Source organism: Anolis sagrei, chromosome 1, assembly GCF_037176765.1.
Source record: "Anolis sagrei isolate rAnoSag1 chromosome 1, rAnoSag1.mat, whole genome shotgun sequence".
NCBI classification, from domain to species: domain Eukaryota; kingdom Metazoa; phylum Chordata; class Lepidosauria; order Squamata; family Dactyloidae; genus Anolis; species Anolis sagrei.
In genome coordinates this window covers 152,961,607-152,975,886 of record NC_090021.1, presented here as the reverse complement: position 1 = coordinate 152,975,886, position 14,280 = coordinate 152,961,607, and the positions used below count along the sequence as shown (strand labels likewise).

The following is a 14,280-nucleotide window of genomic DNA, read 5'->3' as shown; positions in this document are numbered from 1 at the left end:
CGCGCTCACACGCCCCCGCCCCCTCTGGTAGTTGTAGTCTTCGCTCTCACGCCAGGAGGCGGCGCAGAGCGAAACTCCAGGCTCAAAGGAACTACCATTCCCACAATGCACCGAGACCGCTCTCTTCTCTGCGTCCGTTAATAGGAGAAAGGGGGTGGGGAGGGATCTGCAATCGATGACGCTTTTGCGCTGTGCTTGACGTAGCAGTCACGCGCTACTTGAGAGGTGGCAGTGAAGACGCATGCGCAAAAGGGGGTGGGTTCTTTGTACAGTCGTTTCAACTCAATAGAAGACTATATGTGTATACACTTGTGTGTGTTTCTATTAGTAATTGAATGGGAAATTTGCATAATTTTCTATGGCATAGCTTTCATGCAGTTAATTGTAAAATAAAATGTACTGATCTACTTCAGGATAATTAACACACGAATGCTTTTGACCCTTGTCTAGGCCTCTTGACATTGAAGCAAAAGTGTAAAGTAAGGGAATGTGGAAATGCCATGCAGCCTGATCCTTTGCAGAGTCCTTGGTCTTCTAGGGCCCTTCCACACAGCCATATAACCCAGAATATCAAGGCAGCTAAATCCACAATATCTGCTTTGAACTGGGTTATCTGAGTGCCCCTCCAGACAGGCCCTATATCCCAGGATCTTATCACAGCTTTTCTGTTTATCCCAGATTATCTAGCAGTGGGCACTCATATAATCTAGTATAATGCTGAAAACCTGGAATCGGATCCTGGGATATAGGGCCTATCTAGAAGGGCCCTGATTCCACACTGCCATATTATCCAGTTCAATGTGGATTTTGTACAGTTGTATGGAAGGGGTACAGGCGGGGATATTCTGACCAGGCCAAGGTGAGTCCTTAGGAACCACTGCCATCTAGGGGCCCTTTCACACAGCCCTATATCCCAGAATATCATGACAGAAAATCCCACAATATCTGTTTTGAACTGGGGGCCCATCTAGATGTATTGCATCAACTCCCGCAATAAAGGAGGGGCTGTCCAGACAATGTCTGGAAGGTGTCGGATAAATCCACAGAATTCTGCGCTCCAGAGTGTATTCACACAGTTTACTGGGCTAAATAAGACAGGTAAAGTGTGGGAATACCCACCCCCCTTCCCCCAAGTCCCCAGAACTCTTAGAAAGGTAATAAAAACTTACCAGGCCTCCATTACAATCCTCATCTGGCTAGAAATGATGTACCAGGAGAGTGCCTCCCCAGGAGGGAGGAAAATTTCCCCTGCCCCGTGATCCTGGCACGTCATTTCTATGTGCCAGGAGAGCTGGCTGAGGCTTCTAATGGAGCCCACATAAGTTTTTATTACTTTTCTAAGGGGTCTGGGGGCTTGGGAGGAGGGGTGTAGGCCCTCCGGATGTTCTCTGGCTAAGGGGTCTGGGGCTTGGGAGGGTGGGTGCGGATTCTCCTGGGATAAAGGGCTTTCTGGATCCTGCCTGGGTTATCTGAGTCCACACCCAGAGAACATGGGATTTTCTGCCTTGATATTCTGGGACACAGGGCTGTGTGGAAGGCCCCTAATTTCTTGCGTAGCTCTGAGGCAGATGCTTGGCAAAACTCACCCAGGACATTGGCCAACTCCTTTTCCTTCAGCACTTTTATCCAGATCCATTTAAAATAAAGATGTATTTGACCCTTAAGGGCCCTTCCTAGTCTACTGGTTTTAATCTATTACGAACTCAGGATTCAGATAGCAATAATGTCAACAATAAAGATTCTTGGGACCTGATGGACCTTATTGTTTGTTCCTTGCTGGGACCATATCATCCAGTCATAACTAATTTTGACACCTTTGTCTCCTGGACTAACCGGCCCTTCTACATCCATTGGACAGAGTGGAATCTGCATTGGAAGCAGGGAACGCTCCCTGATTAGCTGACAGGTGTTGCAGTCCCACTCACAGAGGGAGCCCCTCCCAACTGGTTTTATGGAGGCTGGCATTTTAATACATGTAAAGGAAGACAAATATTTCCTTTAAAATAACCACAAGGGGAATTTATTAAAGTAGATATAAGGATAGATTTTATGAGATGTGAGACTCACAGTGAATAGTGTCGGAAGTAATGGGTGGTGGGTTCACGGGTGAGAGGTAAGAGGGGAAAGATTTTATAGGATATTGCAATTAATTATTTTGGAGGAACAACATACCTGCATTAGATGTATTTGACTATCTCTAGATATTTATCTTTTTTATATTTTGTATCCCATTAATTTCACTCAATTAAAATTATATATATATTGAAATATAGCCAACCTTTCACCCTCCATGTTATGGTTGCTATTACTTAGTTAAGAATCATGTGCAATTGCTTCTTTCATTTGGTTGTGGCACAATATGGAAATGTAACTGTACATATAATGTGTTTTACTTAGTGAAATTCTAGACCACAGTTTGAGAAGCATTAGTCTAGGCATTAATAAACAACACCTAAAGTCCATGCAAGGAGAGCTGTAGGTTATGCTTGACTCAAAGGAACTGGCTAAACCACCTGTAAGTATTTATTCCGTAATTCATGCCAAACGTCTACATGTGCTTGAAGGCACATAAGCACACACAGCATTTGCAATTTAGTGCTGATGGAAAAGCTTTCACATTCCATTGGAGGACATAGAGGACATGAAAGCAATGAGGCGTACTTCCAACACTGGTTCCCTTTCTTTGATTTTATTAACACTGAGAAGGCAAGCACACTTCTGCATCAAATGGCTTTTTGGAATCCTATAGTGTATCTACAATGTACAATGAAGCTAGTTTAACATGCCTCAATTATATGGAATCATGGTAGTAGTTCGGCAAGGCAATAGCACTCTTTGGCAGAGAAGGCTGGAGGCCTTGCAAAACGACAACTCAGAGCATTTATTTATTTACGGTATTTATATTCCGTCCTCATCGCGAAGGGGACTCAGGGTAGATCATAGAACACACATACACGGCAAACATTCAATGCCGTTAAACAGACAGGACATACAACAGTTAGAGGTATTACATCGGCATTTTTCCCTGACTTCGGCATCCTGGTGGTTGTGTTTGATTCCGGCCACAGGGGGGTGCTATCTTTCCATCCTCTATGATGAGGAGCTTTGATCACAGACTTTCTCCTTCGTTTGATCGCCAGCATTTTCTGGTATTTCTTTTATGGTGTCATAGAATATCTCCCTGCTTAAGCGGTGCCTAATTTCTGCACTCACAGCTGTTTTCGAACTGCTTATGTGGACAGTTAGATGGGCTGAAAGTCAGGTTCTCACCCCAACCCAGGCTTTGAACTGCCAACTTTTTGATTGATAAGATGTATTGCTGCTGGTGATTAACTAGCTGTGCTAAAGCCTGGCATTCAGCCATAGCAGTTAAAAATAGTGCCAAGCTGCATTATTTATTTATTTATTTGCAGTATTTGTATTCTCTCCTTCTCACCCCACAGGGGACTCAGGGCGGATTACAATGTACATAAACATGGAAGACATTCAATGCCATAGACACGCAACATATATAGAAAGACACACAGAGGCTATTTAACATTCCAGCTTTTTTATGAGGGCATTCTGGCCACCAGGGGAGATGTCGCTTCATCGTCCATTTGTGACACTGATGAAGTACTTCCTCATTCTTTGCATGCTTGCTGGATATTTTTTTATGGCGTTGAAAATTACGCGGTACCTACATTTCCTACTTGACAGATGCAACTGTCTTTCAGGCTGCAAAGGTCGACAGCAAGCTATACAAATTGGTCAGAAGCTCACTCCAACCCAGGCTGTCTTCGAACTCATGACCTTTCGGTCAGGAGTGATCTTAATCCAGCTGACTCTTAGCCAGCTGTGCCACAGTCCCGGTGCGTGCCACAGTCCCGCCATTAATTCTAGTGTAGACACATCCTTAGTCAAGCAACTTTAAACCACACTGATGTAGCAATTTGCAGTCAGCCCCCAGAATCTGCTGGGGTTTGGTTCCAGGACCTTAATGGATATCAAAATCCGTGGATGCGTAAATCCCATGACATACAATGGAGTAGTAAAATAGCAAAAATCAAGGGTCGCTTTTGGGATAAAATAAAAATTGGGGAGCAGATTAAATCTGTGGATGCAGAATCTGTGGATATGGATTGTATGTTAGCCTTTGGTTAACCAGTGCCAGCACCGAAGCCTTCTCCAAATCCAACATTACTAGAGAAGGCTTGAGGGAGGTTGTCATTTCCAACAGGGGGGTCGGGTCAGCATGACACAATAGGTGTATTGGGCAATATGTTGAGCAGTTGCAGATGTCTCCTTTACCCTTGCAAATTGGTATGGTTATACTGGTAGTTCAGTTCCATTAAAAAGACCAATAAAGAAGTTGGAAGAGTTTGCTTATAGGGCAAACATCAGCTTCATCCAACTGCTGTGGCACAGCCATTATGAGGATAAAGAAAGGATTGGAATCTCAGCAAGTCTAATGAATTTCAAAACAGGTCTTTATTGTGAAAGAGGAAGTAATTTCAGTCTATCTTCTGTTTTTGTCATTATGGGATACTGAAAAAAGTGTATTATTTATACCTCCTTCCCCTTCCTTCACTGAGAAAGTAAAGAGAAAGCACTTCCTTTCGGTCAGGACTACTGACCGAAAGTTGGCAGTCGAATGCGGGGAGTGGGGTGAGCTCCTATTTGTCAGCTCCAGCTTCTCAAGCCTCCCACAGGATAGTAAAACACCAGGGCATCTCCTGAGCAACATTCCTGCAGACGGCCAATTCTTTCGCACCAGAAGCGACCCAGTTTCTCAAATTGCTTCTGATAAAAAAAACCTGAGAAATCAGCTCTAATTTATTTAGCGGATTCATCATCATATAGCCAAGTCTTTTCCAGCTCTGGTGGTGCGCATGCTGCACCCAATGTTTAAAATATCTATATAAATAAAAATGTAATGTTCGTTTGTGGGTTTAACATAACTCAAAAACCACTGGATGAATTGACACCAAATTTGGACACAAGACACCTATTAGGCCAACGAGTGACCATCACTCCTAAAAACACTGCAAAACACAACAGAAAAGATGTAAAAAGCCAAAAAACAAACAAAAAAATACAACACATGTGCAAAACCACATAGATACACAAATGCACATATATACGCATATACACACATAAAACACATATACACAGACTGGGCCACAGCAACACATGGCAGGGGATGGCTAGTCTATATAAATAAAAATGTAATGTTCGTTTGTGGGATTAACAGAACTCAGAAACCACTGGACAAACTGACACCAAATTTGGACACAAGACACCGATCAGGCCAACAAGTGATTATCACTTATAAAAACAATGAAAAACACAGCAGAAGGGACTTAAAAAGCAACACCCCCCCCCCCAAATAATAATAATAATAGTAATAATCTATGTACATAAAAATGTAATGTTTGTTTGTGGGATTCACAGAACTCAAAAACCAGCGGGCCAATTGACACCAAATTTGGACAGCATACACTTAACAACCCAATGTATGTCCTTCACTCAAAAAATTGATTTTGTCATTTGGGAGTTGTACTTGCTGGGATTTATAGTTCACCTACAATCAAAGAGCATTCTGAACCCCACCAACGATGGAATTGAACCAAACTTGGCACACAGGACTCCCATGACCAACAGAAAATACTGGAAGGGTTTGGTAGGCAGTGTCCAGTGGAGTTGTAGTTCACCTACATCCATAGATCTCTGTGGACTCAAACAATGATGGATCTGGACCAAATTTGGCACGAATACTCAATATGCCAATATGTGAACACGTGGAGTTTGGGGAAAATGGACTTTGGCATTTGAGAGTTGTAGTTGCTGGGATTTATAGTTCACCTACAATCAGAGCATTCTGAACCCCACCAACAATAGAATTGGGCCAAACCTTCCACACAGAACACCCATGTGGGCCACAGCAACACGTGGCAGGGGACGGCTAGTTATAATAATAAAACTTTATTTATACCCCACCACCATCTCCCCAAGGGACTCGGAGCAGCTTACATGAGGCCAAGCCCAATAACACATCAAAACAGAAAAGCAATAACAAACAATACAAAGCAATACAAAATAATATAAATCACATATAACAATAACACACAAGATTTAAAAATTTATGGCCAGGCCAGATGTAATGATTTAAAATTTAAAAGATAACGCTGGGTATGACAAGATAGGATATATCTCGTAGGAGGGTTTTTAAAAAGTGAGGGTTTTAAAAAGTGAGGGGAACAGTCCAACGCAATCCAATGGTTAAAGTGCATTTGTAAGGACATTATACTTTACAACGCATGCACAAAACCACATATATACACAAACACACACATATACACAAATATATACGCACACAAAATACATATACACAGACTGGGCCACAGCAACGCGTGGCAGGGGACGGCTAGTGTTCCATAACTTTATAAGTGCAATATTCCATCCTGCTTCTTGGCAGGGGGTTGGACTGAATGGCCCATGAGGTCTCTTCCAACTCTTTGATTCTATGATTCTAAGTTTTAAGAATATACAACATACTCAAAAGAAGTATTTTTTTTTTTTTTACAGCTGCAAGTAGGACTCAACTGTGCTTCCCAATCCCACCCATTCCAGGTTGTCCCTTGGAGGGAGAAAGCGCACAGTAGTGAACGCTAAGGCAGGCCTGAGAGAGCCTCACTCTACATTGGCTCTCAGTGAACGCTAAGGCCTAAGACAGCCTCAGGCTAGTGGTCTAGCCCTGCGTAAGGCTGAATGATTCTTTCTGCGCAGGCGCGAATGAAGCTCAGGCAAAATAGGCGTGTCCTCTCGGGCAGCCCCGACGTCTCCTTGCGTCGCTGGTTGCCAAGTGACGAGAGGAAAGCGCGCGCGGTATAGAAAACCTTCCAAGGGACGGAAGCCCGAAGGGGACTATTGTCGCTTTGGCCTCTCCGTTCCACAGCGAGAGAGTTCTGAGGGAGAGTCCAGACGGGCAGGTAGCCGCGCGACGAGGCCGGTGGTAAGTTCCTTAGCGCCTGACAGACTGTGTTTATCCTATTGTACTTGTTGCTTGTTTAAAGAGAGGTGAAGGTAGGGGGTGAAGCCTACTAAAGGGGCTTTATCCCCGCCTCCTGCCTAAAATCCAAGGATGCATCTGCACAAAGAAGTTAACGCAGTTTGGCACCACTTTAACAACCATGGCTTCATGCTGTAGAATCCTGGGAGTAGTAATTTCACGAGTTCTTTAGCCTGCTCTGCCCAAGGCAAACTACCAAATTACATCCAGAGGAGGGCGATTAAAATGATCAAGAGTCTGGAGAACAAGCCCTATGAGGAGCGGCTTAAAGAGCTGGGCATGTTTAGCCTGAAGAAGAGAAGTCTGAGAGGAGACATGTTAGCCATGTATAAATATGTGAGAGGAAGTCATAGGGAGGAGGAAGCAAGCTTGTTTTCTTTTTCTTTTTTGAATTTTAATGTTATTTTATTTTTCTACCAATGAAATGCACGAGTGTTTTAAAACTAAGATTGTCTACAGAAAGGAATGTGGTGATCAGGCCCCTCCAGCCGAGGTTTTTCAAAGCTATTTTGCAGACAAGATCTCGCTACTTCGCCAGGACCTCCCCGCCACAATTGATACAGTGAGAGAACTTGAGACCCCGTGCCACTTGCTGGGCCCATCCTCGACCGGTTCATCCCACTGGATGCAGGGGCTGTCGATAGGCTCATAGCTGCAGCTAGACCGACCACTTGCTCCCTCGATCCGTGTCCCTCTTGGTTGGTGAAATCCTGCTTGGAGGAATTACGTGACCCTCTGTTGAAGATCATAAACAGCTCCCTTGAGCAAGGAGTCTTTCCAGAGGGTTTAAAAGAGGCGGTGGTCTCTCCTTTGCTGAAGAAACCAGATTTAGATCCCTCGGTTCCCTCCAGTTACCGCCCAGTTTCAAATCTCTCGTTCCTGGGCAAGGTGATTGAGAGGGCAGCAGCGGAGCAGTTGCAGCAATTCCTAGATGACACAGCCGGACTAGATCCCTTCCAATCCGGCTTCCGTGCGGGGCACGGGACAGAGACTGTGCTGGTCTCCATCACGGATCACCTTCGATGCCAGCTTGACCAGGGCGGGTCAGCGCTGCTAGTGCTATTGGATCTCACAGCAGCATTTGACACAGTCGACCACAATCTCTTGACCCACCGCCTTGCTGTTGCTGGAATCAGGGGGACAGCTTTAAACTGGCTGTCCTCCTTTCTTCACAACCGTGGACAGTGAGTGGAGAGGGGAGGCCTGGTCTCTGAGAGGTCCCCTCTATCTTGTGGGGTTCCTCAGGGGGCCATTCTCTCCCCTCTGTTGTTTAACATCTATATGTGTCCACTTGCTCAGCTGGTGCGAGGTTTTGGGCTTGAGTGTTATCAGTATGCCGATGACACTCAGCTGGTGCTGAAGATGGAAGGCCGACCAGACTCTCTACCCGATTGTTTCCATCAGTGCCTCGAGGCCGTTACTGGATGGCTGCGTGCCAGCAGGTTGAGGGTGAATCCAGCAAAGACGGAGGTCCTATGGCTGGGTGGACCGGGCAGTGGGGACATCCATCTGCCCACCCTGGATGGCGAGGCGTTACGCCCGTCATCATTGGTAAAGAGTCTGGGAGTCCTTTTGGACCCTCTGCTGACAATGGAGGCCCAGGTCTCCGCCGTGAGCAGAACCGCCTTCTTTCACCTGCGGCAGGCTAGACGGCTGGCCCCCTACCTGTCCAGGGACGACCTAGCTACGGTGATCCAGGCCACGGTCATCTCAAGACTGGACTACTGTAACGCCCTCTACATTGGCCTCCCTCTGTCGGTGATTCGGAAGCTCAAGTTGGTACAAAACGCAGCTGCTCGGCTTCTTGCGGGAATTCCGATGAGATGCCACATAACACCAATCTTACTACAGCTGCATTGGTTACCAATTGAGCACCAGATCACTTTCAAAGTGATGGTACTCACCTTTAAGGCCTTGCATGGTCTGGGGCCGATGTATCTGAGGGATCGTCTCACCCCCTACCAACCCCAGAGATCCCTCCGTTCTGAGGACCAAGATCTATTGGAGGTCCCCAGTGTCAAGACCTTGCGTCTAGCGGCAACCAGACGCAGAGCCTTCACAGCAGTGGCGCCATCAGTCTGGAATGCTCTGCCACCTGAGGTTCGTGCCCTGCGGGACTTACCAGCTTTCCGCAGGGCATGTAAGACATACCTGTTCCGACAGGCTTTTAATGTTTGATACTGTTGTTTTTAAATTGTTTTAAATTGCTTTTAAACTTTGTTAGATTTTAGCTATTCTTGTAAGCCGCTCCGAACCCCAGGGGAGTGGTGGCATATAAGTTTAAATAATAAATAAATAGATAAATAAAATGTGGATCGATCCTGTTAAATTGCTGTTTCCAGTTATTTCCTTTGCTATTATACATTGCTATCCACCTTATCGAACCACTTTAAAAAAATTAAAAAAAATTAAATGGAAGGCTTTTTAGTTCTTGGAACTAGCTATTTTTGGAATAATTTAAGAGGATAGCTACTTCCTTTCTGATAATTGCTCTTTTAAAATAGTTGTGAAACATTTGGTTTTTATTAAAAGTATCTGACAAATAGATGCACCACACGTGCCATGGAGCTGGAGATTTCCTCCTTAGCATACACACAATTGAGAGTTGTAGTTTGACGTAGTCTTTAGCCTTCGCTGCCAGAGTGCTGGTGCCTTGACTGTAAATCCTAGGAACATGGCAGTTAAAGTGGGATCAAGCTGTATTAATTTGACAGTGTGGATAGAAGCAGAGACTAGAAGAGCAGTTCACACCATGTGTTGTCCACAAAAAGGTCCATCTATGGGGGCAGCATGGGGCTCTAGTCCAAAAAGCTTCTAAGGGCCCTTCCATACAGCCATATAACCCAGAATATCAAGGCAGATAATCCACAATATCTGCTTTGAACTGGATATCTGAGTCCACACTGCCATATAATCCAATTCAATGTGGATATTATACAGTTGTGTGGAAAGGGCCTAAGCTGTTGAGTGTTTGGGTGGATCTACACTGCGCTATATCCCTGGATCTGATCCCAGATTATCTTCTTATCCCAGATTATTTGACAGTGTAGATTCAGGGCCCTTCCACACAGCTGTACAAAATCCCATATTATCTGCCTTGAACTGGGTTATCTGAATCCACAATGTCATATATTCCAGTTTGAAGCAGATAATGTGGGATTTTATTCAGCTGTGTTGAAGGGGCCTCATATAATCCAATTCAAAGCAGATATTCTAGATTATCTGCTTTGATAATCTGGATTATGTGGCAGTGTAGAAGGGGCCTAAATCTGAAGTGTTTTTTAAACAAACATCAACAACAAATATGTCTATTACCTGGAGAAATGAAATAATTTCAATATTTGTCATATGAAAATGGAGTCAGTTCTTCAGAATATATGTACATATGTTTCTATGAATGACACAATTGTTATAAGCCGAGTAAGCATTAAAAATGGACTTTTTTCATCATCTTTTGAGATATGAAGAGGACAGGGGAGTTTCCAAAGGTTGCATGAAGTATTTTGTGCGTTTTGTATGGCCAATAAAGGAATAATTCTTTTGTGCACTATTTTCTCTTTAAATTGGAGAAAGTTCTTGACAAAGGTAAAAGTGCTTAAATCTTTTTCCATTTTCGTCCTGTGTTAATATATTCCTGTTTTGCTTTTTCTGATAGCGATTTGCTTTTCTTGTTCGCTACCTCCCCCTTACATTGTAACAGCTTTGTAGATAAATTTCTTCTTTATTGTGAAGTTGCTTGAAAAATGGCCTACCTGCTGTGTTTTGTGAAATAAATGAACAGTAGAAAATGGCATAATTCCATGATGCTTTAGCGAATGTTAACTAACTTTATTTTGCGTAATTGCATGGGATTTGCATAACCATTTTTGTCAGCTGCAAAGGTCTAGCATAGGCTAAGCCAAACTGGGGCCCCCAGTATGCAGTGAAAGGGAATTGGAATGAAGCCAATATGAAACTTTTTTACTGTGTAAATTTCCCATGAAAATTAATTTTATCTGTACTAGTAGAATATCAGATCTCAAGTTCAGCCTTTGCCAAACCTGGAGGAATTTTTGAATTAATTTTCAGGTCTCAGGGAACCCCTGCATAATTATTATATTATAATATTTAGAGATCAAAAATGTTTGGAGTGTTTTTCCAATCATGATCTCTTGCTTAACAGCTTTTTGTGGCACTCCTACAGATCCAGGAAACTCTGGATAAGACCCTCTTCTCTAGATGGGTATTACTTTCTTCCATAATAAGAACAGAATGTATATAAGAGAACAAAAGCTTTCAATGTATCCAAAAGAGCAACCTTACTGTAAAACTTGTATAAGTTAAGTTCCTCTTGTGCTGGCTGCAGCAAAATAATATATTGATAACATATGCCGTCTATTCTGGTACGCTCGCATAGCTGCCCTAGCAAAGGGAAAACCACGCGGCCGCGGAGAAACAGGCGGAGTCTTCGACTGTGCTGGCACAGTTTGCTCTCCCAAGACGCTAGTTTGCGGCAGCTCTTATAGAGCGAGTGCTGAAACTTCCAATCCGGATTGGAGGATCTGTGGTTGCTGCATATTGTGGGAGGAGCTCAAAAATGGTAGTGGCCGCATCCCTGCAATATGCAGCCACTGTATGATAGCATTAAGGGCGATGCTGTACAAGTGCGATAGAAGAAAATCCATTCATCAGGATTCGTGGACCTAATGCGGTCCTGATGGTGAGGTGAAGGGGCACCTCACCAGGAAGGTGTAAATGAAGGGCAGAGCAAGCTGCAGGTGTCCGGGGTGCCCGGGGTATGGAAAAAAGAGATAGAGTGACTCTGGGCCCAGAAAAACACAACTCTTTAACCTGTCTGGCCTGTCCTTGTATCCTTTTACCGTACCTCCTCCTCTGCCTCTCAGATCTCGCTCCTGAAGACTGCAGTGAAGTGGTGCAGGTGCGCATGTGCGAGATCTGAACGGCAGAGAAGGAGGTACAGTAATAGGAAAAATACCATATTAAAATCAAATCTGATGCTTTTAAAAATTTTATTTGGTGTGTGTTGGAAGAGGGGTGGTCTTATACGGCGAGTATATCCCAAACTCTATATTTTAACTGGAAAAGTTGGGGGTCATCTTATATGCCCAGTCTTATATGCCGGAATATATGGGTATATTATGTTGAGGCATCTTATTATTACCGACTGCCTTGAGTTGTCTCTGGGCTGAGAAAGGCAGAATACAAATGTGGTAAATAAATAAACAATTATTAGCAGAATTGCTGCTATGGTTGGAGAAGGGCAAAATCTGTGTATGGTCAAGCGAAATAGAGTTGAAGAGGGGTGGAGCTTAAACACAATCCTGTACTCCTCTTTCAGTTGTGTCAAACATAAGCGTCAGTCGTAAGAAAATATTTCTTTTAGACAAAATAGAGTCTGTCTTATTCTTTGTTGCATTAACTTTGATGAATAAATATATAACTGAAAACAGTCAGGTTTAGCTCAGCAAAAATATATAAACAATGAAGAATAATATTTGAATATATTTTGATGATTTTTGACTGAAAAATTTAATGCTGTTTGCATTTAATTCTGTTTTAATGTTTGTATATTTGTATATTTTAAATTGGATACCAATGTTTTTATGTCAATCTGCTTTGAGTCCCCTTTGGGGAGATAAAGTAGGGTTATAAATAATAATAATAATAATAATAATAATAATAATAATATATTTTACATAGCATTTGTTTTCCTACTGTGTGCATGCATGTGTCTGTCTGTATAGGCAAGGATTTCATTGTCTGCCTAAATTTTCTAGACCTTGACAGCAAGCTCAAACAATTAACCTGCATAGTATGTGTCCTTTGGATATTGTATAGAAGCAGCCATTAGAATCGTTCACACTGCATTTGGTATTAGCTGGAGCATGCCAAAGAGAAGAAATAATAACAAAAAAGAGAATGAAACTAGAATTTTATCCATGTAGCCAATTAGTCCTGCATTCTTATAGGGCACATTTTAAGATTAGATCCTGAATTTGATTTTATTTATTATTTTCTCACTTCAGATCAGTATCCCATCTCTATTTTTAGGGTCCTTCTGACCGTTTGCCCAACAAAATGTTTTCAGAGGAAGGAGCCTGTAAAAGTGAGAGTATTTAGCTTTGATGCAATCTGAGGCAAATGATCTTCTCATTAATTTTTAATATGGTAATTACAGGTTCATTACATGAGTTGGGCACAAAGAAAGCCAGGGCAAACAGCAGCCACCTGGGTTAATGTTACATCCCAAAGGCATTAGTGAATACAGCTTATTTTTTTAAAAAAACTTGTTTACTTTTTTACTATAAAAGGTAATTTAAATATTCTAGTTTTAAAAATGTAGATATGATATATATTCTTTTGATATAAAATAATCAATCTATCTATAAAAAGTGAATGTATGTATGTATGTGGCAATGATGTATGTTTGTGGCTAATTTCCTATTGGCTCTCACTTTGAGACACCACTGTGACCCCCACTGATGATGGACCTGGACCACGCTTGGCACACAAATCATCCATGACCCAGAACATACTGGAGGAGTTTTGGGGGATTGACCCACCTGGGTGGGAGTTGTGAGATCACCTTGAATGCAGGGAGCACTCTGAACCCCACCAATCTGAATGCTACCTTTAGTAACAGAAGAGGTGTCCCACTGAATGCTAGTTGTTTGGTAACAACAGTGGGGTGAGACTATTGTCATCGTTTTTCATGGTGCCTTGTAAGCTTTTTCTTCTTTTCCAGCAGGACTGTTACACTTTTACTGTACAGCAAGCATTTTTACCATAATCATTTTTTTCTCTTTCTTTTATAGTGAAATCCTTTCCCATTCTTAACACAATAGTTAGCCTCCTATTGACCCTATTGACTTTGGTGTCTTTTATTTAGCTCTATTACCTTTCTCTTTTTTCTTCCTGCTGGGATCAAAGAAATTCCATTATCCCGGAGGAGAGAAAAACATTTTACCTTTTGAATGTTATCTGTCAAATAATTTTGTAGCTTTCTGCATGCTGTATATTTTTCTAATCCTATCACTATTTCCCACATAAAAGTAATAGGAAACTGTTGCCATCTTTTTGCATTCTTGTGATATTGAGATTCTTGGAACTTACCTCTAAATTAGCTACTTAGTTTCAAACATGTCACTGGAGATATATATATAGGGGGGGGGGAGAGAGCTTGGAGGCTGACACACCTCAAGATATGGAAAGAATATGCATTTTTTTCT

At 42.6% G+C, this 14,280-nt stretch overlaps 1 protein-coding gene across 1 annotated transcript in view; it reads left to right on the top strand.

Moving 5' to 3' along the window:
• The first annotated feature begins 6,811 nt into the window (after positions 1 to 6,811).
• The window catches only part of WDPCP (WD repeat containing planar cell polarity effector), a 211,201-nt gene continuing 203,732 nt past the window's right edge, over positions 6,812 to 14,280 (top strand). The window contains exon 1 of the mRNA XM_060784552.2: positions 6,812 to 6,994. The gene's annotated coding sequence lies outside the window, so the exon portion shown is untranslated. The remainder of the gene's footprint in view (positions 6,995 to 14,280) is intronic.